The sequence below is a fragment of the Staurois parvus genome, unplaced genomic scaffold, assembly GCF_062004578.1.
Source record: "Staurois parvus isolate SC_StPar_1 unplaced genomic scaffold, SC_StPar_1.0 ptg000715l, whole genome shotgun sequence".
NCBI classification, from domain to species: Eukaryota; Metazoa; Chordata; class Amphibia; order Anura; family Ranidae; genus Staurois; species Staurois parvus.
In genome coordinates, this window is record NW_028318511.1 from 11,584,182 (window position 1) to 11,611,508 (window position 27,327).

The 27,327-nt window shown below is 41.8% G+C and overlaps 2 long non-coding RNA genes across 2 annotated transcripts; one reads left to right on the forward strand and one right to left on the reverse strand.

Annotated features, from left to right (window-relative positions):
- Positions 1-286: 286 nt before the first annotated feature.
- Positions 287-14,671, reverse strand: LOC149445692 (uncharacterized). The gene is made up of 2 exons (XR_016306377.1): positions 4,727-14,671; positions 287-1,654 (listed from the first exon to the last, which is right to left on the reverse strand). It is a non-coding gene; the product is annotated as an uncharacterized LOC149445692 (long non-coding RNA).
- Positions 14,672-14,909: 238 nt separating this feature from the next.
- On the forward strand, positions 14,910-17,224 carry LOC149445693 (uncharacterized). The gene is made up of 2 exons (XR_016306366.1): positions 14,910-14,983; positions 16,974-17,224. It is a non-coding gene; the product is annotated as an uncharacterized LOC149445693 (long non-coding RNA).
- The last annotated feature ends 10,103 nt before the right edge of the window (positions 17,225-27,327 follow it).

A 27,327-nucleotide genomic window follows, 5' to 3' on the forward strand; every position in this document is an offset into this window, starting at 1 on the left:
TTTACCCTCCTGTCCCACTGCCCCACCCACCTGTGACGCTTCAACCCCACCTGTTACACTGCCCCCATCCTGTGACACTTCCTCTTGTCCTGCTGCCCCCCCCCCCACCTGGCTCCTAACCTTTTTAACTGGCTCTGAGATTCAAAACAAATTTTTCAAGCCTTGACATACATTGCTTTTCTATGCATGATATACTTTATTTGTTGCTGTATCGGTGCACTACCATCAGCAACCATTGGCAACTTGCACTTTTTAAATGAGAAATTACAACCTAAAACTAGGTAACCAAGTTTGCAATTATTTTTTATGAAACTTTTAAAAGGTAATTCAAATTAGAAAACGATTCTAACGCTGGTAATACACTCGTATATTTGCCTTAATCCACCAGACTAGGATTAATAGACAAAGCTAGAGATCAAACTAGGAAATGTATATACAATAGCATACGTTAATAAGCCTTTGTCCAAATAAGACAAACCTAATACACAGTGCAATTATCCGTTTTTCTTAAGCGTAAACAAAAGACATTTATGCGTATATGTAATATAGAATGAGTAAAGGAGAGAAATAAAAGGTTGGAAGAAAAGACAGAATCAACAGAGCTCAAGTTCGGAATCATATTAGTTCTAAGTTTATGCACATAACCTATTAATAATTTTGTATTTGAATTTGATCTTACAGAATGAGTACTGCTTGGACTTTGAAGAAGGGGACATAACCCAAAAGCTTGTCCTCAAAATTGTATGTTAGTGCAAATAAAAAAAAGTATCACGTCAGTACTCAATTGTTTCTGTTGCAAATGCACTAATACGGCTACAATCACCTCAAGCATCTTACAGATCTGTAATTTTAAATATATTATTCCAACAGGACCACCTGGTACTAAATATCCTTCTAATATGAGACAAGATGGCGAAAGGCCTCTCATAAATATGAGTGTACTGTATTAACATCCAAGATTTTGAAAGTTTTAGAGGACTTCCATGCATTAGTAATTATAAGCCCGGCTGCAATTAGAATGTGGGCAATTATTGTTCTATATTGAACAGGGAATAAGCTTAAGGTAAGATTTAATAATGCCAAATGGGGGGTTGGTCTTGTAAGTACCCCAGACACTTGAGAAATTAATACAAAAACATCATGCCAAAAACTTTGTATAGAACTGCATTCCCACATAAAGTAATAAATTACCCACACTACCGCAATTTCGCCATCAGGGTGATGCGTCGGGGTACATCTTAGATAATTTATATGGGGTGATGTAGCCACAGTATAGAATTTTTAGAGCTATCCCAATGATTAGTACTTTTTTTTTTAATTTAAATTCAGCAATCCTCATTATCATCTATCTGTACATACTCCATATATTCTAAACAGCAGAAGACCATGACAACTGCAGATCAAACAGGCTATGATGGCATGTTCCTTGGCTGTAAAAGTGCTTTAACAAGTTTATGCTTGCAGGTTGTCACATGTTTCCCAGCAGATTGTAATTTGTCTTGCTACCACGTTGGGGATTGAGTAATAAAATAGTGGTGGTGTGCATGGTAGCCATCCTGCAAGGTTTCTGTTCACGTAGGGTCTTTACACAATCCAAATAGTAAGCCTTTACAGATATTTGAGAGGTCTTCTGATCATAGCAGGTTTCTAGTGCCTGAAAAGACAAAAAAAGTCTACAAAGAAATCTAAAACTAGAACTAATCAACGGATGTCATTTTTTTCTTTACCACATTTAATTGCAACAGAAACCATTTCCTTTCAGGTCCCTTTATAGTGTATAAACCACTCCTCACTGAATTATCTAAATACCAATGACTCAGTGTAACACCTTCCACTCCAGAAAGGAAAGTACAAACAGTGATAATGAGCCACATAAATATTAAATAAAATTTTTTTTAATTATGCGTGCAAAAACCCAAAATGTGATCTGAAAATGAATCTTCTAAATAAATTCAAAAGGTCACTAAAAATCATCTAGTGTCCAAAAAATGTTTAAGTAGTGAACTGTCCAAAGATATGCGTAGTCATACACAGTTCTTCCTTGTTCCCATATTACCTCAAAATAAAGAAAGTGCATTATCCTTATAACTTAATATGCCTACAAAACTCCTCAGTGTACCTGTGTGGGAAAAAAATATAAATAAAAACACTATGTGCTACCAGCATTAAGTGACTGCAAACGTGAAAATCTATCACAGCAAGAAGGATCCAATGAATAAGTCAGAATGACTAAACATGTCAGGAAGTTATGTCAGATGATGTAGCTGGAAGTTCTGAATTGGCCATCTTGGAAGGGGTTTATCCACCTGGGAGATAGTGAGTTTTATACTTTTGCTGCTGGTTTTTAGCTGCGCTAACTCTGCAATTTTAAATGTAAGCAGTTCTATGAAAGTGCCTTCAAGTTCTTTGGAGGTCTTGCATTATTGCTATATTTTTCTCTTTGTGGTACAATCATTGTGCGGAGCATGTGAAGACAGGATCCATGATAGCTGGTGGTCTATTCTAAACCCTGTTTACTTGTCCTGTGGTAAGGTGCCCCCTTCATATGTATGCAGTGCCATTCAAACCACTGATCATGCATTAATTTTTTTTTTTTAACCACAAATTACCGCAACTATATTGCCAAAAGTATTGGGACAGCCCTCTAAATCATTGCATTCAGGTGTTCCAATTCCCTCCATAGCCACAGGTGTATAAAATCAAGCACCTAGGTATGCAGACTGCTTCTACAAACATTTGGGAAAGAATGGGTCACTCTCAGGAGCTCAAGGAATTCAAACATGGTGCCGCGATAGGTTGCCACCTGTGCAATTAGTCCATCTGTGAAATTTCCTTTTTACGAATATTCCACAGTCAACTGTTGGTGGTATTATAACAAAGTTGAAACAACTCAGCCACAAAAAAAGGCAGAGCGGGGTCAGTGCATGCTGCAGCACACAGAAGTCGCCAACTGTCTGCAGAGTCAATAGCTAAAGACCTCCAAACTTGGTGTGGCCTTCAGGATTAGCACAACAGTGCACAGAGAGCTTCATGGAATGGATTTCCATGGCCAAGCAGCTGCATCCAAGCCTTACATCACCAAGTGTAATGCAAAGCATTGGATGCAGTGGTGTAAAGCACACTGCCACTAGACTCTAGAGCAAGAGATGTGTTCTCTGGAGTGATGAATCACACTACTCTGTCTGGCAATCTAATTGATGTGTCTGGGTTTGGCGGTTGCCAGGAGAACAGTACTTGCCTGACTATATTGTGCCAAGTTTCGTGGAAAGGGGATTATGGTGTGCGGTTGTTTTTCAGGGGTTGGGCTTGGCCCCTTAGTTCCAGTGAAGGGAACTCTTAAGGCATCAGCATACCAAGAATTTTGGACAATTTCATGCTCCCAAGTTTGTGGGAACAGTTTGGGGATGGGCCCTTCCTGTTCCAACATGACTGCGCACAGGTGTATAAAGCAAAGTCCATAAAGACATGTGAGTTTGGGGTGGAGGAACTTGACTGGTCTGCACAGAGTCCTGACTTCAATACAATAGAACACCTTTGGGATGAATTAAAGCAGAGACTGAGCCAGGCCTTCTCATCTGACATCAGTGCCTGACCTCACAAATGCGCTTCTGGAAGAATGGTCAGACATTCCCATAGACACTCCTAAACCTTGTGGACAGCCTTCCCAGAAGAGTTTAAGCTGTTATAGCTGCAAAGGCTGGGCCAACTCAATATTAAACCCTATGGACTAAGACGCCATTAAAGTTCATGTGTGTGTAAAGGCAGGCGTCCCAATACTTTTGGCAATAGTGTACATTGTGTGAAGCTGGCATATGTTCATTTTATGCCAACGTTGTACTTGCGACTCTGTTGCTCGCTATAGAGGATACAGCCAGCAATGTGAAGCACTTACCTACTTCCTCACAGAATTAGCTGTCACATTCCCCAGAGCTAAAGGAAACTTTGTTACTGTTATCTCTTTTTTTTAAGCTGGGGGGGAGTGGGGGGGGGAGTGACAGCTAGTTCTGTAAGCTATAGTGGGGAAAAAAAAAAAAGCTGGCAATTGCATTTAAATGACAGCCAGTGAGGGAGCCTCTCTGTATACACTGCTCCTCTCCTGCCCCCTTGAACACACAGACATAGTGATAGCCAGTCACTGTATACACTGCTCCTGTCCCGACTTTCTCCCCCGACCCATCTGCAATACAGTCTCCTGTATCAGCTAAATTTTTCCTATTAGCAAAATGCCGATAGGGCCATTTTTGGCCGATAAGTGTCGGTGGCCAAAATTTTGGTGCATCCCTAATATTGTGGACAAGAAGGTGTTTATGTGTAAAGAGTGTTCATGGAATATGTAGATATTTTGAAAGCTCAAAGACACCGCAGGGAATTGAACCCTGTCCCGGACTCCAGGAGTGCCAACCACCGGTATCTTTTGCTTTTTTGATTATGTATAAAGCAGGAAAAAGCAAAACCTGGAGGAACAAAACTTGTTCTCCCAGTAAAAGAAAACCTTTACAGACTACTGGAAGAGCACTGGTCACATTTTAAAATCTTCTAAGTCTTGATGCTTACTGACTTCAAACGCAACCTGGAAAAAAGTTGAAAAAAAAATATTGCACCCCATCCCCTCAGTATAGTTTTGTTAGCTCCCCATAGTTGAGAAAAAGCTAGGCAACACGCACACACATTTCTGGATCCAAAAAGGCCAACAGACTAAATATCGAGACAAGAAAATTAAGGTTACCTTAAATTTAAAAAAGTTAGTTAAATTATCCATTAGCAGAGGAACTCCAGCTTTTTCTGGATGCCGAAAGTCGCCACCCCACCTTTTCAGAGCAAACTTATTTTCTTGACTCCTAGAAGACTTTACACAATGCAAAATTAATCAATCCCCACCCCTTCCCTCCCACTCATTCCATTATTATTGGGATCTGGGTTATCTATAAAGGCAGTGCAGGATATGCCTATGTATACATTGTATAAACATGGACAGTTCCATACAGATTATTCTAAATATTGATATATTAAAAGGCAGAGGAGAGTTTTAGAGCCATAATAGTTTGAAGTGGCAAATACATACACACCTCTTTAGCCAAGCCCCACTATTTCTTATGCTTTAAACAAAGAAATCCTAATTCTTGGGTTGTGTCATCCCAGGCAATTACTGTGGGTTTTGACACAGAATGAAAATTAAAGGGTTTTATCTTGTGTCACAAAGTTTAAGTAAAGGACACAACAAAGGAGATACTTTGGCAAGGAAATGAGGGGTATCCTCCCACTAAGATTGATCTCAAAAGTAATACATACCACTAACATGGTCTAAACGATGATTTGCAACTCTCACATAAGCAAGCCTTGGCTGCCCTTCCATACAGAACGATATGCACCTCCTGCATTTTAATACATATAGGATCATCCTCCAATGTAAAGGAACTCTAATAGCCCACCCAGAAGAAATAAGCAAGTAACTGGAAGTCTAATCTTTCTCCATCTGTATGTTATGGACCTGCAAAAAGAATCTGGGACAAAAAGGGTGATTACAACCGCACCCCCCCCCCCCCCCCCCCCCGGTTATTGCCTCCATACCAACACTAACAAGATAACAGCATTGCCAAGACTCATGAAGTTGTGAGATATTAGCGAGTCTGACATTTCCACATATGCCAATAATTAATCTTTTATTTTATAAAATAAACACAAAAGAGTGTTCTAGTAATTGGATAGTGGCAGGACAATATTTTATATTGAGTGCTGTATATTAGAAGTTGCACTGATAAAAGGAAGACCTCTTAAAAAAAGGGCTTACATTCCAGTCCCCTTTAACTACTCAGTGTCATTCTAGCAATTGCATTGCAGATGGGGACACATTTGTGCCAAATAGGTTTCCATATATTACTCCTTTGGTATTGTTGAATTCTAGCAATTCGAATAAGGCAATTGCACTCATAAGGAGATACTTGGCATAAAATGGGCACATTTTGGATTTACATTTTCCCCCCATTTAAGCACATTTTGTTGCATTAGCATCACCAATAAAAGTAAACATGAATGGTGATTATGGTAAATAAACCCTCTAAAGAACATTTTCCGTAAATTAAGACAGCACGCTATAAAACCAAAATTTTAACCTGCCAGCTTTAGGTCTTCCATCACCTTTATCTCCAGTGATCTTGAAATTCATGAAAACATCTGAGGAATACAAGCTACAGAGAAACTTCCTTTTCACTAGACTTCAAAAGCTACTTTAAAGTTCCAAGCACCCTTCTGGATTGAAAGATTGGAAACACAAGCAGCACGTACACAAAACACAGCAGCTGTTTATAAGTCATACTGTATGAGATAGTCACTTGCTGAGCAGTGCTTTGTCAGAAGTTTCTGCAAAAGAAGAAGAAAAGAAACCCTTCCCCAAAAGGCTGCAACACACCACTTTCACAAAACATTCAGATCTGCCATGTAGCAAACAAGGACTCCACATACAAAATCTTCCAAAACCTTAGATTGGAGGAACTGGGGGTCATTTCATTCACTACAATCTAATGAAGGAGATTCATGCACGTTACCTGCTAAAGATTCCACTGTTCTAGAAAGTCTGAAAACAAAGCTGGACAGAGTTGTGAACTCCCCAATGCCCCTTTCCAATGTACGATGACAGCCAGACAAGAATTTTATGCTCCCAAATTTCACCTTAGAAAAGCACTAAATGCCAGACTGCTTGGAATGTTATAAAAGGACAAGCCTTGAAAGACTTCTGGTGATCCCAGCAGTGCCACATCTGCTTTGATGCTTCTGAAAGAAAGTCTGAAACAGAAAGTTTGCCCAACCCCATACATAAAGCCCTTAAAAGCAACATAAGCTATGGGATTTCACTTTTCTAAAAGAAATGTTATCATTTGTCATGTTCTGAAAGGAGGTTAAGTGATTTTTGGCTATTGTAAAAAAGCCATTAATGTACAGATACCAAGATTCCATTAGTCTACAAAAGGATTATGATTCTTTCCATGCTAATGATGTGAAACAGCCAGAAAAGTCTTAACTATTATGCCAGTTGGGTTACTTCAGCTTCACGGTCACTCGTTAAGACCAAGAGCCCTAGGAGACAAAAATACTACAATATCAGTCCCCCTCCCTCCCCAAATCTGTAAACATGTAAAACATACGTCTATACTAACAAGATGTAAAATGTTACATTCCTACAGCTTTGATTAAGTATTTAAAGAATACACCTTTAAGATGTCACAACATATGGGTTTAAGAGATTTCGCTAACTGCAGTCAAGGAGATGGAAGTTGCAATCCTTTCCACATTAAGATGTGCAACAGGTCCTAGAACTAAAGATGCAACAAGCCTGTTGGGTCACTTCAGCTTCATGGTCACTCTTTAATCCTTAAAAACCAAAAGCCCTAGGAGACAAAAAGGCTACAATATCAGACACCCACCCCCTCCCCAAAAATATATATAAACATGACAAATTACTATGTTACCAACAAGATTTAGAGAGCACACCTTTAAGATGTCAGAACACAAGCTACAAGGATTCCTGCTACCTATGGTTGTAAAATGAAAAATTATCAGTTAAAAATATCACTTATCTGTGACAGTAGTTTCCAATTCAAGATCAGCAAGGACACTAGTAGAAAGCTTTGCAGGCCATACTTTGGATCGATCAATTTGCACACAGCCACTGAAACACTGAAAATTGACTTCACTTCCACTTGGTCAGCTTTAAAATTTAAATCTTCCAGCAAATACAAACATCATTGGAAATTCCCTTCTTCATGAGATTTGTAAAGACACATTTCTGTGTTTTATTGCAGACATTTCTCAATGGCATTTCAGACTCCACTAAATAATCTTCAAGACTTCCATTTTCTATATAGGATTTTATTTTTCATAGATCATTTAGAGGTGATCTTATTCTAAAGCATGAATGTCTTTATAAAAAGGTACAAGAATGTACACTTCTCAATCCTGGTGAGATTATATCTACATTTTAATTTTTCTAATATATTTCTTTGAGAGCATGTGGCGCTTTGGTAATTGGCATCTCTTTTAATATCTTTCTGATATGCTCTTTATTTGCTGCACTTCCCCAAAATTATATCTCTCCTGAGGAATTATGGATTGTCAGATGCAGGATATCGCCAAGGTTTCACATTAGGCACCTAAGGAATGTTATATTCTGCCATTTCCATCCAATATACCTTATTTTAGAACACTGTCATTCTCAGCGCATTTGACTCACTTCAAAACGATGGCTCTGAAAAAAGTAGACACAAGAGGTTGCCCACAGCCCCCTCCCACTTCCCCAAAAAAGACATTTTTGCAACTCTTAACCATTACTACTACCACCTTTTGTTTATTAATCAGATTTATTATTTGTCACACCCTTACATAAAGGGTTGACTGTTTACATCCTTATAGCAAAAATTACAACCACAAGCTCCTAATCTATTGTATTCTTGATCCTTCAGTTTAAACATTAACAGTTAATAAGTTATGACAGCAGGCTACTTAAACAAAATTTTACTATGTTAGTTCACTGGTCAGATTAAGCCAGGTTGAATGCCGATATTTACTTTATTACCAAGTATATACATCATCCCTTCCAATAAAAATCAAGCTTGCAGATGTAGAGCAACTATGCGAGACTAAAACTACACATGAACTAACTAAAACCACAATAGTGGAAACCCCCCCCCCCCCCCCACTAGAGGAAAAAATTGGCAAAAACCCACCCTGAGCAATACATTTAATAGGAGCTGGCAGGACAGAAACATAGGAGCTGCCATTGCTGAACGGTTTAAAAAAGTGCATGCCCCAAGCCTGTTATCTGCCTTTTGTCACAACGTGGTTAGCAATTGACATGAAACAAGTAGAATCTGCTTATTTCCAGCATATGAGTCAACAGCTCCTGAAGCAAGGATGACAATCCTGACCCAGGCACCTTCAAAACAAAGGCAGCTCCAGTGTGGCTATCCTGACAGGTTTCCTTTAGGACTTAAAGCAGACCCACCCAATTAAAAGAATGCCACACTTTCCTCTTTACAGGATTTAACCCTTTGAATGACTGAGAAAATAAATAAAATATATCTTACCGATCACCACCAGTTGCGTTAGCCACCCTCCAGTTTCCATACACCACCTCACACAGGCTACCTACATAAATTATTGACATACTAGCTGGGACGTCTTTAGTTCTTCCTTAAATTGTTACACAAGGATTTGTTCACAGCTGACAATGCTGAAGGGTAACTGGAAAGCTCACTAGAGAAAAGAACCTGAAAAACAAAAGCTGAAGAACCCCATAACCACCCCCTTTTGCCCAGGCTCTTACTTACAAGCCAATGTGGTTCGGACCAATTAATTGATGGTATGGATTATAAACACGAGTTTTTGCTATCCAGGGCCATTTCTAGAAGATTCTACCTCTTATCCTGCTTTTCCATGCCTCATAGAGCTTTTCCAGGGGTCATTTCTAGAAGACATTACCTCCTATTCATCTTTTTCATGCTCATGGCTTTTCCAGGACCATTTCTAGAAGAGATTTAACCTCCTATTCATCTTTTTCTGTGTGGTTTTCTAGGTGTCCTGAGGTCAAAAGACCTCTTGGTGAATTTCTGTACAGATCTTTCCATCCATTATTTTTGCTCAGCCTAGCTTTATCACTTGGAAGCTCACTAGAGAAAAGAACCTGAAAAACAAAAAGCTTAAGAACCCATAACCCCCCCCCCTCACCCAACCCCTTACTTACAAGCCAATTTGGAGTTTGTGAATAATGCATTGATGACGTGGATTATAAGAATGAGATTTGTGGGGCCATTACTAGAAGATTCTACCTCATGTTCAGCTTTTCCACGCTCTTACAGCTTTGTGGGGCAGTTTCTAGAAGACATTAACGCCTATTCATCTTTTTCGCACATCATGGCTTTTCCATGGCCATTTCTAGATGAACTTCTATCTCCCATTCGTCTGTGTTCTTTTCTAAGTGACCTGATGTCAAAAGACCCCGCCGAAATCCTCTAGAGATCTTTCCATCCATTATTCTTGCTCAGCCTAGCTGTACAACTTCATGTGCTCCAATCCATAACTTATGCACAACTTTTCACGTTCTCCCATCCAGAGATTACGAACAGACATCAGCTGAAACAACTGCTTCAAAAAGGACACCAGCTTTGCATACAAGGGAACAAACTTACAAGATGCAGCCTTCACTAGGACAACTCTTAAGCAATCACGTTAACAGAATTCCTATGCTGTAAATTTCATCCACCTTTTCAGTTCAGTTGTTCCAATAAAATCTTCCCTCTTCATCTTAAAAATCTATCACTCGGTCTACCATCTTGACTCGCGATTTCATGTTCGTTTCTTGCCTAAATTACTAAATCTTTTGAAGTGTTGAATAAACTACAGCTAAGTTCATTCTTGGGTTTCCTGAAAGCCAATTAAAGCACTGATTTCTTCAGCTGTTGCTACCACCTTACTGTATGTGTTCCATTATATTTAGTCCTAATGCCAGGATACTTCTTTATTATTTATTCCTGTGTTGCTTTGTAGGTTTGATTCTAGATTTCTTGTCTACACTAGCCTTCCCAATTTAAAGGTGTCTTCTGATGCAAACTTCTAACCTTCATTTTTTCAATCCACTAGGGTCCTGATTTTCTGTCTTGATTTTTTAAGGATAGATTCTACCTTCTTATTTTGTCTTGCATTTTCAAGGTTAGTTACCCTTTTGTCTTGCTTTCTCATTGTTACTTCTATGCATCTGATTTTCTGTATTGTCAAAGTTTAAAATTTACACTTCACAAACTTGAAGTCTGCCCATGTAAAATTCTTCTAGCCTTCTTAAGCTTTCTTCCCTTGCCTGCTTGGAATATGTTCTATTCTTGAACGCTCTTGTCAGTAGTATAATATCTTGCCAAATAAGTGTCCATGAATGCAGAACCACTGCAAAAAGAGTTAGTCTAGAAGACAGCAATTCTCCTGATATACTAAACAATTTATATAAACATAGCCTATACAGCAGGACCATAACTATAGAAGTACCTGCTGGAAAAAATACATCCTACATTAGGTACCTAGCAATCTATTAAGCTGTGAAATTTACAACAAGCCAATAAAAACTACTACATTTAAACTTAAATATATGCTGCCTAGCATCTTAATGATACTTGTAAGAATATAGTTTTAATGTAGACTTTTTTGCATTCCAGCTAGTTAATCTTCATGGCTTCATTTTCTAAAATGACTTCATTTTTCAGAGATAATCCTGTTTTGATTTTATTCTAAGGCATGACTGTCTTTAGATAGATATACTTCACAATTCTGGTAAGATTACCTATTTGAGCACATTTTGGCAACTGTTTTTTTAACGTTTTGCAGATATATGCTTAAAAGATGCACTTCCCCAAAATGACCTCTCACAAGGAACTGTGGATCATCAGATGCAGGGTATCACCAAGGTATCACATTAGGCACCTAAGGAATTTTATATTCTGCCATTTCCATTCATCCAGCCAATATACCTCATTTTAGAACACCGTTCTTCTCAAAGCATTAGACTCCCTTCAAAAACTTTGGATCTGAAAAAGTAGAGACAAGATGTTGCCCACAGCCCCCTCCCCATACTCCCTCCCACTTCCCAAAAGAAGAGACGTTTTGCAACTCATAACAGTATTTCTACTACAACCCTTTGTTTATTAGTCATTTTGTCTCACCCTTACATAAAAGGGTTGACAGTTTACATTATTATTATTATATCAAAAATTACAACCACAACCTCCCAATCTAAATATTTCAATTGAAACTAATACATTTGCAATGAATACACATGACAGCTGGCTACTTTTAGGTAACATTTAGTTCGCTGGTCATAATAAGCCAGGTTAAAGGCCGATATTTACTTTATTACCCAAGTGCATCTATCTATCACAACAAAGTTTGTATAACAAACATATGTTAATCAGCCTATTAAATTACATATGTGGAATGACCCAAGCCCAACTGAATACAGAAAAAACTATATAGCAATACCTGGACAAAAGGTTTCAGTCCGTGTTCATGTAAGCATTGCGATGTGCTTTCCTTATACACAGTACTAGGAACTGCAAAAGACTAAAGGAAGAAGGATTGCAGAGCCACCCCATCCCCCCTCCTCCCAGACAGTAAATATACTTAAAAAGGATCTGGCAGGATAGAAACATAAGAGGTGTCATTTGAATTGCAATGAAAGTGCATGCCCCAAGGCTGTCATTGCCTTCCTTGCTTCACCATGCAGTGAGTCACAGAATTGACAATCATAATCTGCCCATTTCAGGTCCATGACTCAGTGTAGCAAGGATAAGGATGACAGCCCTGAACCAAGCACATTTAAAACAAGGCAATCCTAGTTCTTAATTCCCAACTAGTTTAGCTAGATTCCAGCCCCCCCTCCCATTAAAGGATTGCCACACGATACAGAATTTAACCCTTTACGTGACTGAAGAAAGAAAAATCTTACCGATCATCACCAGTCGGCTTATCCGCCCTCATGTTTTCATACACCACCTCACACAGGCTACCTAAATAGCTATTGATATCATACTAGCTGGGGCTTCTTTTAATGCTTCTTAAATCTGTTACAAGGATTTGTTCACAGCTGAAGGATAACTGGAAAGCTCACTAGAAAAAAACCTGAAAGACAAAAAACTGAAGAACCCCATAACCACCCTTTCACCCAACCCTTTACTTACAAGCCAAGTCGGAGTTCAGAAACAATTATCGATGGCATGGATTAAACAGATTTTGTTCTGCTATTCGGGGATCATTTCTAGAGGATACTACCTCGTTATTTTCAGCTTTTCCGGGGCCATTTCTAGAAGATTCTACCGCTTATTCAGGATGTCCACTCTCTCATGGATGTTTCTAGAAGACATTACCTCCTTATTCGGGGATCATTTCTAGAGGATACTACCTCGTTATTTTCAGCTTTTCCAGGGCCATTTCTAGAAGATTCTACCGCTTATTCAGGATGTCCACTCTCTCAGGGATGTTTCTAGAAGACATTACCTCCTATTCATCTTTTCCACACTCCTTGCTTTTCCGGGGCCATTTCTAGAAGTGATTCTACCTCCTAGTCATCTGTTTTCTCCAAGTTTTCTGTCCTGATGCCAAAGACCTCTAACTGAATTTCTGCACAGATCTTCCCATCATTTTTTTCTCAGCCTAGCTTCACCAATTTTCATGTGCTCCCATCCAAAGATATCAGCCGAAACAACTGCTCCAAAGAGCACCAGCTTTGCATACAAGAGTTCACAAACGTACAAGATACAACGTTCACTAGAACCGTTAGACCATCTAGTTGGAAGTATAAACCAGTCAGTATAGATCTTCCCTAACAGCATTCCTATGCTGTCATTTTCATCCACCTCCTGTCCTTTTAAATTTCAGTTGCTCCATTTCTGTTTCATCAAGCTCTTCTAAATCTTCCCTCTTCGTCCTAAAAATAAAAAAAGATCACCCTGTCTGCCTTACCATCTTCACGTGTTCTTGATTTCTTGCCTAAAATGCTAAAGCTTTGGATAAACTATGGCTGTAGTCATTCTGGGGCGTCTTGCATATTGAATGGCCTAGATTAGATCTGAGTGCCCATTTTCTGCCATTATAGTTAGTCCTAATGGCTGGGATTACTTCATGTTTTTTTTTTTCTACCTTTCTTTGTAGATCTCTTCAGTCTATACTAGCCGTATTAGTTTAAAAGGCACATCTTCTGACAACTTCTAGACTTCATGTTTTTCTCAGTCCACTAGGTCCTGATTTCCTGCGGTGCTTTTAAAGGTTAGATTCTACCCGTCTGATTTTCTGTCTTGTATTTTCAAGGTTACCCTTCTGTCTTGCTTGCTCAATGGTACTTCTACCCTCCTGATTTTCTGTCTTGTATTTTCAAGGTTACCCTTCTGTCTTGCTTGCTCAATGGTACTTCTACGCTTCTGATTTTCTGTCTTGCTTTGGCTTCCCAAGCCTGAGGTCCGCCCATGTTAAGCTCTCTTCCCTTGCCCTCTAGAAATATTTTCTATCCTTGAAGCCTCTTCTCAGCAGTATATCTTCCCAAATGTGTCCATAAATACAGAACCACTGTAAAAAGAGACAGCAATTCTCCTGACATTCTGAACACATTACATAAACAGTCTATACAAGATTAAACCAGCGGGGCAATCAGTTAAAAAGTCCCCCGCTGGGGACCAGAATATAAATAAGGTGCCTAGTAATAAACTAATATGCTTCCCAATACCAAGAAATAATATATTACATTTACCCCTAAACACATGCTGCCTAGCTAAGAACCCCTTTAGCCACCCACTAGCATTGCAGCCCACCCACAAACCAAGTCCCTAGTGCTGTCTTGCTCTTCCGTAGTCTGGAGATAAACAACTGAGGCTTACCTTATATACTCTCGGAGGGCTCGCCCCTTGCTGGAATGTATCCTTCCGCCCTATAGCGCTCCCAGTCGGCCAGTGTGAAAAAAAACCACGAAAATAACTTCATGACCTTACAGAAGTACGAAGCTTTCAGCATGTTCGAGCCTCCTTCATCCGAGTTTTGTTGCGCCGCCCACCAGCAAGCGAAACTACATTACCGAATTGTTTATTATACCCTGTAAACATAGATCCGGCATGCGAGCGGAAGGATATCTACCAGAAAGCTGGATAGAGCCGGTCACGAAGGCCTTATTGCGCAGCAAAAATGGTTGCGCAGGCGTGGAAATTCGGGCGTTCCAGAATGTCCTTGAAATGCGCATGTGCTGTCATTTGTGGAATGCAGTAGCTGTGCAGGACGTGAGGGGTGGGGGAGGGGTGAATGAGCCAAAACCTAGTTATGAAGTAAATAAAGAATGTAGTACCATGATCTATGTTCAGAAGCGATTGCAAATAAATATGTAGAAAGTAGTAGTGACAATACAAGCCATTGGCTTTCAAATGAACATGATTGCCATAGCAGCAGAGGCTGGAGCTGAAGCTTAACAAAGGTAAACAGGGTTGGCTGCTTATCCCTTTAAAACTGAACACGTTACACAGGTTTTGTGGCTGATTAAGGTGGTAATTATACTCATGTGGTGCCTTATCTGCATTCAATTAGTCTCAGAACCTGTGTAATTAACCACTTGCCCTCCTGAGGATTTATTCCCCTTCCTGACCAGGCCATTTTTTGCATTACGGCACTGCATTGCTTTGACAATTGCACGGTCATGCAACACTGCACCCAAATTAAATTTACATCCCTTTTTTTGCCACAAATAGAGCTTTCTTTTGGTGGTATTCGATCGTCTGTGCATTTTAAATTTTTTGCACTATAAACAAAAAAAGACTGACAATTTAGAGAAAAAAACAATATTTTTGACTTTTTGCTATTAAACATGCCCGGTAAAAAAATAAAAAAAATCAAATTTCGTCATAAATTTAGTCCAAAATGTATTCTGTGACATGTCTTTGCTAAAAAAAAAATCCCAATACTTGTAAATTAATTGGTTTATGTGAAAGTTATAGCGTCTACAAATGGCGGTATATATACTGGGATTTTTTATGTTTACTAGTAATGGCGGCGATCAGAGACTTATAGCGGGACTGCAGCGGGCATTCTGACACTGGGGGGGAACTGACTTGGTGTCACTGACATCCCCAGTGACACCAATATAGTGATCGGTGCTAATAAAAAGCACTGACACTGTACTAATGGAACTGGGCAGGAAGGGGTTAACATGTGGGGCGATCAAAGGGTTAACTGTGTGCTGTGTTACTGTGGGCTGTGTTAGTGCTTTCAACTGTAAGCACGCTGCTTATGCAGAGCCATACAAAACAGTGTGCAGGAGCTGAGAGGGGAGAGATCTGTATTGTTTACATACAGTTCTCTCCCTCCGTTGATAATGCTTGTGATCACCAGGTGCACCGGGACCGGTGATTGATAGCCGAGGCTGCGAATAGCAACGTGTGTAAGACGCGCGTCCCCTACCTAGAAATGCAGGATCATGTATATATACGTGATTTTGAGCACCCGTGCCGCCCTGTAGCAGTATATCTGCTATAGGGCGGTGGGAAAGCGGTTAATATGTGTTCGGTTTTACCCCTGGTTCACATATATGCCGCTGTGTGGGCCGCGTTTTGCACGGGCATGAGAGCCTATTCATTTGAATGGACTCCCATGCCCGTGACACACGAAAGAAGTCCCTGCACTTCTTTGGAAAACACAGCCCACACAGGAACCTCGGTTCCTTGTACGGTTGCGTTTTCCAGTGCAGGTGGCGTGCCATTAGAACTAATGACACCCGCCCGCGGGTTCTCATTTCTCTGTGCGGGTGGTGTGGCTGCACGGATTTTCGTGCGGATCCACAGGGGCACCTCTGGCACAGATGTGAACCTAGGGTTAAAGGGATGAGGTGACAACTATAGCTAAGCATGATGAAAACTGCGCTGCTACAATGGTATATGGATTCTAGTTAAGGACTTCTGAAATCAGCAGTCATTTGGTATAAGGGGTTCCTTGTCCATATATATCAATAAATATTCATGACTGAAGCTGATTCAAGTGAATTCGCTGGCAAGGTGTGAGCTGGAAAATTGAAATGCTTCCTTTGTAACAAATTATTCTGCAGCACAAAAGGTCTCGGCGTGCCGGCATTGTCTGGAAATTTCCAGCACACGGTATTCTGCATTGCGGGGAGGAAGCAAGCCAAAGGTTCAGTCTGGGTCCCGCCTAGAGAAGCACACTCATCCACTCGCTCCATGATCAAGGTCTTATTATTTGTGGTTGCTGCTAAGGAAAGGTTTGCAGTTGCAGAAATAAAAACCCATCCATAGTCAAATTGTTACAGAATGTAAACCATCTTAGTGAAGCCTTAGGACAGTCTGACAACACATGGGATAGAAATGACTGGAACAGATCATCTCTACATTTCAGAACCTCAGCTTGGTGGGTTGGAAAATGTCAACCAATTCCCTGTTGTAAAATGTGTTTATTTACAGTATTTTGGCTGAGTCAGACGAGAACACAAGGGAAATGTCCATCACGGGAAAGCAGCGGATCGCCTGTGTGTCACCTGACACCCCCTGACAACTTTGTCTACCACATAATACTGACAGAACAGCTCACACAATCCGAGAACTACGTTCCATCATGGATACTTTATTCCTACAAATTCCTATAGCTTCAGTGATAAGAAGAGGCCAACAAAAGAGAAAAAATTATTATAAAATAAACAGCCACATATAAATCATTTTTGAGAACTTCTCTACGGTACCAAACACCAATTTTCCAGCCATTTAAACTGTATTTTTTTCTTTGTGAATGTCAATTTTGTTGTAGTAGGTTATATATATCATACAGATGGGTCTTAACAGGCAGGTTCAGGGCATGCCCAGTCATGTTATATTATATAAGGATTTTTGTATTTTTAATGTTTCATTTATAGCATTATTAACCTCTTCACGCCGACAGTATGCAAACATGCAGCCTCTCAGAGGCTGGGCCTTGACACTGAGCGGCCGCATATTTGCATATCATTGGTAAACAAACATGCTGAGAATGCACGCCCTGCTTGCACCCAGCACATGTCGGTGTCCCATGGAAAGGTCCGGATCTCTCCTTGCGATTGGAACCTTTCCGATCATGTGACTGCCATGACAGCCAATCATGGTGGTCACATGACCCCAAACCCCGCCCAGCTTCAGAAACCCTTTAAAGGGCCAGGAGGCACCGGCATTAAGGGGTTAAAATACCTGCTCTCTGTCAAACAGAACTTTTAAACTTTTTTTTTTTGTTTTGGTATGTGTTAGGGCTCTTTCACACGGACATTCCGATCGGGTCCGCCTGAATAATTATGCAGGCGGACCCGATCGGAACCTCCATTCTCCTCTATGGAGCAGCGGGTACAAATGGAGATGCGTCCGTTTACACCCACCTACATCTGATCCGATCCGCCAAAAAGGGATGGCTGGGGATCCAATTCCCCTTCCGTCCGTTGGATCGTGTCAGATGAAAACAGACAGGCGGGTCCATTTTCATCCGATCGTCCATTGAGGAGAGCAAGCTGCTCTGTGTCTGCTCTGCAGCAGCGGTGCAGACACAGAGCTGTCATCCAGTTGCTCAACGGGGATCAGTGGAGAGAGCCCCCACTGAGCAAGCGGATTCGCTAAATGGGACCCTTTCTCAGTCTAGTGCCCAGACTCCCATGTCATTTACTTGACAATCCCTTGCCTATTACGATCCTTTCACAAGGGCGTTCCATTTTTTCATCAGTTCAGTCACGGTTTTTCAAAGAAAAAACGGATCAGTTCACATCAGTTTTTCATCGGTTTACATTCTTTACCAATGCAAAAATTGACTGTATGTCCGTTTACATCTGTTTACATCCATTTTTGTCCGTTTACATATTTTTTTGTCTGTTTACATAAATTAACATCCGTTTTTAATCTTTTACATTTTTTTAATGGAAGAAAATAGGATTTTCTTCCATTCAAAAAAGGATGTTAACGAATGCGGACATTAACAGACGTACACAGATGATCATCCGTTTACATCCACTAGTCCATAGAAATACATTGTTATCTGTTTTTCACCTGTGAACGGACAGATGAAAAACAGACATACGGAACACACGTGTGAAAGGGTTCTTAGACTAGAAAATGGCCATTACGGTTTTTTCACTTTCAACTTCAGTGGGGTTTGGATTCAGCACCTGAATTTTAGTTCTGTTCTGGTAACCTTGCACAAACTGAACCCAGATACATTTAGATCAGCCCTACTAATAAACAAGACATCCTTTTGGCTTGCAGACTCAAAACTATAAACTAGGATTATAGACCTAATAAACCAAAAGTAGGAAGGCAGGGACACATGAGCAGTCCAGTTAAAATTTTGCAGGAAACATCGCACACATTTTATGGATTCGGCTGGTGACTAATTTTCAAAAGCAGATTAATTGTTTGCACTCATTTCTATTCAACACCATTAAAACTTACCAAATAAACTTAAAGTGGAGCTCCACCCAAAATGGGAAGTTCTGCTTTAAGGACTGCTCCCCTGATCCCCAATAGGATTGGCACCTATGGGGGGTGGGGGGAGCGGGTACCCGAATTTGACAGGTACCCGCTCCCACTTCCGGTCCGATCACCTAGGCCAGTGGTCGGCAAGCCGCGGCTCGCGAGCCACATGCGGCTCTTTACACACATTAATGCGGCTCTTCTGTGTGCCGGGCACCCTCTCCCCTCCCTCCTCTCGGGCGGCCGCCCCTAAAGTCAGGACTCTGCAGCTAGCCCAGCAATGGGCAAACTACGTCCCGCATACGGCCCGGCGGACCTTTTAATCCGGCCCACGGAGCGTGGCAAACATTGGCTGTCAGGATGTAGGCGGGGCAGCGTGATGAACTCCTCTCCTCTCACAGTCTGCCCTGAAGACCGGAACGGCTCGGGAACACGGCGAGAGGAACGCGCGGAGCAAAGGTAAGTGAATTGACACAATATGGGGAATGAATTACTATAGGGTGGATGAATTACTATGGGGGATGAATTACTATATGGGGGATGAATTACTATGGGGGATAAATTACTATATGGGGGATGAATTACTATGGGGGATGAATTACTATATGGGGGATGAATTACTATATGGGGGATTAATTACTATGGGGAATGAATTACTATGGGGGATGAATTACTATATGGGGGATTAATTACTATGGGGGATGAATTACTATATGGGGGATGAATTACTATGGGGGATGAATTACTATATGGGGGATGAATTACTATGGGGGATGAATTACTATATGGGGGATGAATTACTATATGGGGGATGAATTACTATGGGGGATGAATTACTATGGGGGATGAATTACTATATGGGGGATGAATTACTATATGGGGGATGAATTACTATGGGGGATGAATTACTATATGGGGGATGAATTACTATGGGGGATGAATTACTATATGGGGGATGTATTTTCAGTTTTAAAAATGTGGCTCTCAAAATAAATTTCAATCGTGGTTTTGGCGAGATTTGGCTCAGTTGAAAAAAAAGGTTGCCCACCACTGACCTAGGCGATCGGAAGCGGGAGGTGTCCTCCCTCCCTGTAGTCTTTTGAGACATGTCACAGGTCCCAGAAGACTACAGGACCATTCATGAAGTGCAGAGCTACTCGCACATGTGCAGTGGGTACCCGGCTGTGAAGCCGCAATCTATCACAGCCGGGTACCCTCACTGAAGATGCCGGCCTCCTGGAACACAGGATGGCCGGTGAAATGGGCTGCGGGGGCCACACCACGGGACCGAGCGACAGGTAAGCGGCTGTTTTTTGAAGCTGCTGACTATTTTTTGACAGGGTGAGTGGAACTCTGCTTTAAAGCAACATTAAACGTTCATTTTTTTAAAATTAAAATAACAAACAGGTCATACTTACCTGCTCTGTGTAATGGTTTTACAAATGGTACAAAGCAAAAAATATTAAAATTATCACTAAATTTTATTACAAAAAAATGGAAAAAAATTACCAGCAAAGCTAAAAAGTGCACAATCTTAGATATGGCTCTAGGTAGATATTCATATTGAAGACCAAAGTCATATTTTAGATACATCAATTCATATTAAAGACTTAAAGTGGAGTTCCACCTGAAAAAAAAATCAGCAGCTACAAAAACTGTAGCTGCTGACTTTTAAAATACAGCCACTTACCTGTCCCTCGGTCCAGCGATGTCCTCACCACGGCTGGTTTCACCGGTCGTCTTCTCTCCCTGGTGCCGGCATCTTCAGTGTAGGCACCCGGCTGTGACAACTTGCGGCTTCACAGCCGGGTGCCCACTGCGCATGTGCGAGAAGCGCTGCACTTTGTGAACAGCCCCGTAGTCTTCTGGGACCTGTTTACAGGGAGGGAGGGTAGGAGGACAACTTCCGCTTCCGATCACCTAGGCCAGTGGTCGGCAAGCCGTGGCTCGCGAGTCACATGCGGCTCTTTACAAACTTTAATGCGGCTCTTCTGTGTGCCGGGCGCCCGCTCCCCTCCCTCCTCTCGGGCGGCCGCCCCAAAAGTCAGGACTCTGCAGCTAGCCCAGCAATGGGCAAACTACGGAGCGTGGCAAACATTGGCTGTCAGGATGTAGGCGGGGCAGCGTGACGAACTCCTCTCCTCTCACAGTCCGCCCTGAAGACCGGAACGGCGCGGGAACACGGCAAGAGGAACGCGCGGAGCAAAGGTAAGTGAATTGACACAATATGGGGAACGAATTACTATACGGGGGGATGAATTACTATATGGGGGATGAATTACTATATGGGGGATGAATTACTATATGGGGGATGAATTACTATGGGGGATGAATTACTATGGGGGATGAATTACTATATGGGGGATGAATTACTATATGGGGGGTGAATTACTATGGGGGATGAATTACTATGGGGGATGAATTACTATATGGGGGATGAATTACTATGGGGGATGAATTACTATATGGGGGATGAATTAATATATGGGGGATGAATTCCTATATGGGGAATGAATTACTATATGGGGGATGAATTACTATATGGGGGATGAATTACTATGGGGGATGAATTACTATATGGGGGATGAATTACTATATGGGGAATGAATTACTATGGGGGGATGAATTACTATATGGGGGATGAATTACTATATGGGGGATGAATTACTATATGGGGGATGAATTACTATGGGGGATGAATTACTATGGGGGATGAATTACTATATGGGGGATGAATTACTATATGGGGGATGAATTACTATGGGGGATGAATTACTATATGGGGGATGAATTACTATGGGGGATGAATTACTATATGGGGGATGTATTTTCAGTTTTAAAAATGTGGCTCTCAAAATAAATTTCAATCGTGGTTTTGGCGAGATTTGGCTCAGTTGAAAAAAAAGGTTGCCCACCACTGACCTAGGCGATCGGAAGCGGGAGGTGTCCTCCCTCCCTGTAGTCTTTTGAGACATGTCACAGGTCCCAGAAGACTACAGGACCATTCATGAAGTGCAGAGCTACTCGCACATGTGCAGTGGGTACCCGGCTGTGAAGCCGCAATCTATCACAGCCGGGTACCCTCACTGAAGATGCCGGCCTCCTGGAACACAGGATGGCCGGTGAAATGGGCTGCGGGGGCCACACCACGGGACCGAGCGACAGGTAAGCGGCTGTTTTTTGAAGCTGCTGACTATTTTTTGACAGGGTGAGTGGAACTCTGCTTTAAAGCAACATTAAACGTTCATTTTTTTAAAATTAAAATAACAAACAGGTCATACTTACCTGCTCTGTGTAATGGTTTTACAAATGGTACAAAGCAAAAAATATTAAAATTATCACTAAATTTTATTACAAAAAAATGGAAAAAAATTACCAGCAAAGCTAAAAAGTGCACAATCTTAGATATGGCTCTAGGTAGATATTCATATTGAAGACCAAAGTCATATTTTAGATACATCAATTCATATTAAAGACTTAAAGTGGAGTTCCACCTGAAAAAAAAATCAGCAGCTACAAAAACTGTAGCTGCTGACTTTTAAAATACAGCCACTTACCTGTCCCTCGGTCCAGCGATGTCCTCACCACGGCTGGTTTCACCGGTCGTCTTCTCTCCCTGGTGCCGGCATCTTCAGTGTAGGCACCCGGCTGTGACAACTTGCGGCTTCACAGCCGGGTGCCCACTGCGCATGTGCGAGAAGCGCTGCACTTTGTGAACAGCCCCGTAGTCTTCTGGGACCTGTTTACAGGGAGGGAGGGTAGGAGGACAACTTCCGCTTCCGATCACCTAGGCCAGTGGTCGGCAAGCCGTGGCTCGCGAGTCACATGCGGCTCTTTACAAACTTTAATGCGGCTCTTCTGTGTGCCGGGCACCCGCTCCCCTCCCTCCTCTCGGGCGGCCGCCCCAAAAGTCAGGACTCTGCAGCTAGCCCAGCAATGGGCAAACTACGGAGCGTGGCAAACATTGGCTGTCAGGATGTAGGCGGGGCAGCGTGACGAACTCCTCTCCTCTCACAGTCCGCCCTGAAGACCGGAACGGCGCGGGAACACGGCAAGAGGAACGCGCGGAGCAAAGGTAAGTGAATTGACACAATATGGGGAACGAATTACTATACGGGGGGATGAATTACTATATGGGGGATGAATTACTATATGGGGGATGAATTACTATATGGGGGATGAATTACTATGGGGGATGAATTACTATATGGGGGATGAATTACTATGGGGGATGAATTACTATATGGGGGGTGAATTACTATGGGGGATGAATTACTATGGGGGATGAATTACTATATGGGGGATGAATTACTATGGGGGATGAATTACTATATGGGGGATGAATTAATATATGGGGGATGAATTCCTATATGGGGAATGAATTACTATATGGGGGATGAATTACTATATGGGGGATGAATTACTATGGGGGATGAATTACTATATGGGGGATGAATTACTATATGGGGAATGAATTACTATGGGGGGATGAATTACTATATGGGGGATGAATTACTATGGGGGATGAATTACTATATGGGGGATGTATTTTCAGTTTTAAAAATGTGGCTCTCAAAATAAATTTCAAACGTGGTTTTGGCAAGATTTGGCTCAGTTGAAAAAAAAGGTTGCCCACCACTGACCTAGGCAATTGCAGCAGAAGCAGGAGCAGGTACCTGTCAAATTTGGGTACCCGCTCCCCCCCCCCCCCCCGCTACCCAAAGGTGCCAATCCTTAATGGGGAGTGGGGGACAAAGTCTTAAAGCAGAACGTCCCCTTTTGGGTGGAGCTCCGCTTTAAGTCCCCGGCTTCCTCTGACCATTTGGAAACTCGGGCACTGCCCGGGGGCCCAGGGTCAGTAGGGGGCCCCACGAGATGCCCCTGGTACCTTGTTCATAGGCTTTTTTGAGTTTGAGCAAGGACACAGGGGCCCCATGATCCCCTATTGCCCGGGAGCCCCATGAGTTGTCAGTCCGCCCCTGCTCCAGGTGTTGATATGGGTCTTCTAAGGCAGGCCATAGATGATGCGATTTTCTTTCCTGCAACCACAGGTACACCTCCTGTGGAGCTATTGTGTTCACCTGGCAGGAGGGGGAGGGGGGGATGGGGAACCATCCCTGCTGGGAGAACACAGTGATTACTCCTAGCGGCTATTGCCAATGGCAACAATCACATGTAAAAATCCGACATGCTGGTTGTACAATCAGCCTGCCCATGGATGGATCATATCTGGGCCGGTCCCAGCTGAACCGGCTGAGATTTGAACCATCTATGGCTGGCTTAAAGTGGTTGGAAACCTTTATATATACTGTACATAGTGAAGTGACTGGTCTCAGGTGATACGCAGGGATGAAACAAGTCCTCCCACATAAGTTGTACTTGTTTATCTGCAGTTTTCTCTTCTCTACATCCGTACAAAGTGCTGAATTTATAAAGCTTGTCTGAGAGTTCAGAAAAAAGGGAGTGGAGAACGGAAATTACACTCAGCAGAGCTAAGTGCAAAGAGTTCTGAGTGTTGATTGGAGAGAAGGGACACACTCTCCTCCACACAGTTCACAAGAACAGAGCTGAGCTTGTCACTGGAGGTCTCTTCCTGTCACCATGTTTCTCTTGGTGTCAGGAAAACTTGTCAGAAGTGATTCATGCTGATAGCAGAGGAATGAAGCAGCAGACAGGAATGACACTTATTGCTCTGGATTGAGACAAGTGCACACTATAGGGGTATATGCTTTATTCATATTTCATGTCTGAGGTATGAAACCACTTTAAGCCTCTAGACAGCAGTATATTTGCGACTCTTTTCCTACCTTCACCAACCTTTTTTCCCTTCTCATCTGTCCCAGTTGTGTCCTCCCTCACCCTTTACTGTGTCACCTATGTTCAGAGCAGGGGCGGACTGGCAACTCATGGGGCCCCCAGGCCATAGGGGATCATGGGGCCCCTGTGTCCTTGCCCAAACTCAAAAAAGCCTATGAAAAGGTAACAGGGGCATCTCATGGGGCCACCTACTGACCTCGGGCAATGCCCGAGTTTCCAAATGGTCAGTCCGCCCCTGGTTCTGAGATTTCTATATGCTCTTGATTGAAATTATGTATTTCAATTTTTATTTTGTAAAACTCTCAACAATGAGACAGTATTTTCTCCTTACCTGTATGTTTATACTTTGAGGGCCAGTTCACACTACATGCAATTCAGTTGCTTTTTTCTGCATCCAAAACACACAGAAAGTAGGTTATATGGTTGTCACTGTCTTATTTCACATTGGTGCTTGCAGTTCCAGTGCGTTCAAGTTGCAGAAAAAAAAAGTAGAACAGGTTGCATTTTTCATGCACAAAACTGTACTGGAACACGGTAAAACGCATCAAAAACACACCGGAACGCACCAAAAATTCACTGGAAAGCACATGTCCCTATTTAAATTAAAGAAAAAGAGAGGGGAAAAAATTAAACAGAAAGCATTAAAACACACTGGAACGTGTCAAAAACACATCAAAAACACACTGGAAAAATGTATGGCTCAGATTGCACAGCACAGAATTTGCATGTGATTTGCACAGGAATGTGGTGTGGTTCCTGTGCAAATTACATGTGATATGCTGCACCGCAGAAGTGTGAACACGGGCTCATGTATACTAGAAAAACATGAGGGTTTTAGCTGTTGCTGATCACTATCATTCCTACATGCCAGCACTTGCCTCTGTTTCTGTTTGCTTTTAGCAGACAACGCCCACATCCTGTTTCATGTCAATTGCTACAAATATTTGTAACCAAAACAGCTACTTGGAGAAACTGCTACTTTGTTCGCATTAGAACGTCACAGCTTCTGATTCACTGTAGAATTGTTTCATATTAGAATTCTTTTCTAGCAATGTTAGTAAGTGATATAAGCAAAAACAGTTTCAGCCTGGCTCCACACTTGTGCAGTGCGACATATCGCATGTGATTCGCACAAGAACTGCACCACATTCTGTAAATTCTGTACAGTGTGATTTGAGTCATACATTTTGTATGGCTCTAATTGCACCACATCCACACCAAAAACATGCAGGACCCTTTCTTTGGTCTGCACTAGAATCGGATCGCATGGGTATTCACACCTATGTGATCTGATTCTGCACATCGCACTGCATTTTGTGAACTGATTTTGGGGTGTTGTTAACTTAACATACACACCCGCAGCGGTTCGCATGAACAGGGTGCGATTGTGATGCAGTGTGGAATTCGCACAGAAACCGCTGCAAATTCCGCACCACATCAGTGTGAACCCGAGCTAAAGCATTTATCAAGGTGTGTGGAATAAAAAAGGGATTGGCCCCCTATAGGCAATACAGATTAGTTTTTATTCCATACAATTTGAAAAAAAAAAAAGAACCCAAATATGACACACAAATAATCTTTTTGATACAAAAATTGGCATAAGAACTTGTGGAATAAAATGGAAGTATATTTAAAAGAGAAGTATAGTTTTGTTTTTTCCCCAAAAATTATACTTACCCAGGTGGATGCAGCATTTTCCCGATGCTGCATCTTTCCCCCTCCAGCTAAAAGGCAAGGTTCACACCTATGCAGTTTGATCTGTTTCTGCAGTGCTTTTTGCGGTGTGTTCTGCGTTTTTGCACATATGTTTTTGCCACTCTTTTTGCGTTTTGCATCAAAAACACATAAAGGCACAGCAAAACACATTACATGCTTTTCTGCAGCGTATCCATTGAAGTCTATAAAACCAAAAACACAATATTTTACGTTGAAAAAAAAGTCCCTGGCCCTTTCCAAAAAATGGATTAGGTGAAAATGTGGAGATGTGAACCTGTCCCATAGGAAATCATGTTAAATGGACTGCAGTGCGTTTCAGCAAAATGCAGTTCAGTACGCTTTTTTTCTGCATCACAAATGCATGTACAGTGTTTTCCATGTATTCCAATGGCCCTGGTTCACACTAGTGCAGTCATCAGTTCCGGTTGGTTTCCATTGCTGAGAAAAATGTAGAACATGCTGCATTTTTTCGGCACAGAACCATACTGGAACATAGCAAACTGCATCAAAACTGCACCGGAATGGAGTGTGGTGTGAACTGTAAGCAAAAACGTATCTGGAATGCATCCGGAGTGCATTTTTGTAGCGTGAACTAGCCCTGGGCTGTGGAAGGGGAGGGAGCGGCTGGTTCAGGCTCTGAGTGGCTCACTGAAAGGCTTTTTGAAGTCTTTGAAGTCGGGATCTTTCCCCAGCCTGGACTGTCTAAGTGCGACTTGGCAGACATCTGTGTGACTTCATGCACAGATGTCTATGCAAGTTGCTCCTGCAATCACAAAAAAGTAGTGTAGGAACTACTTTCAAAATT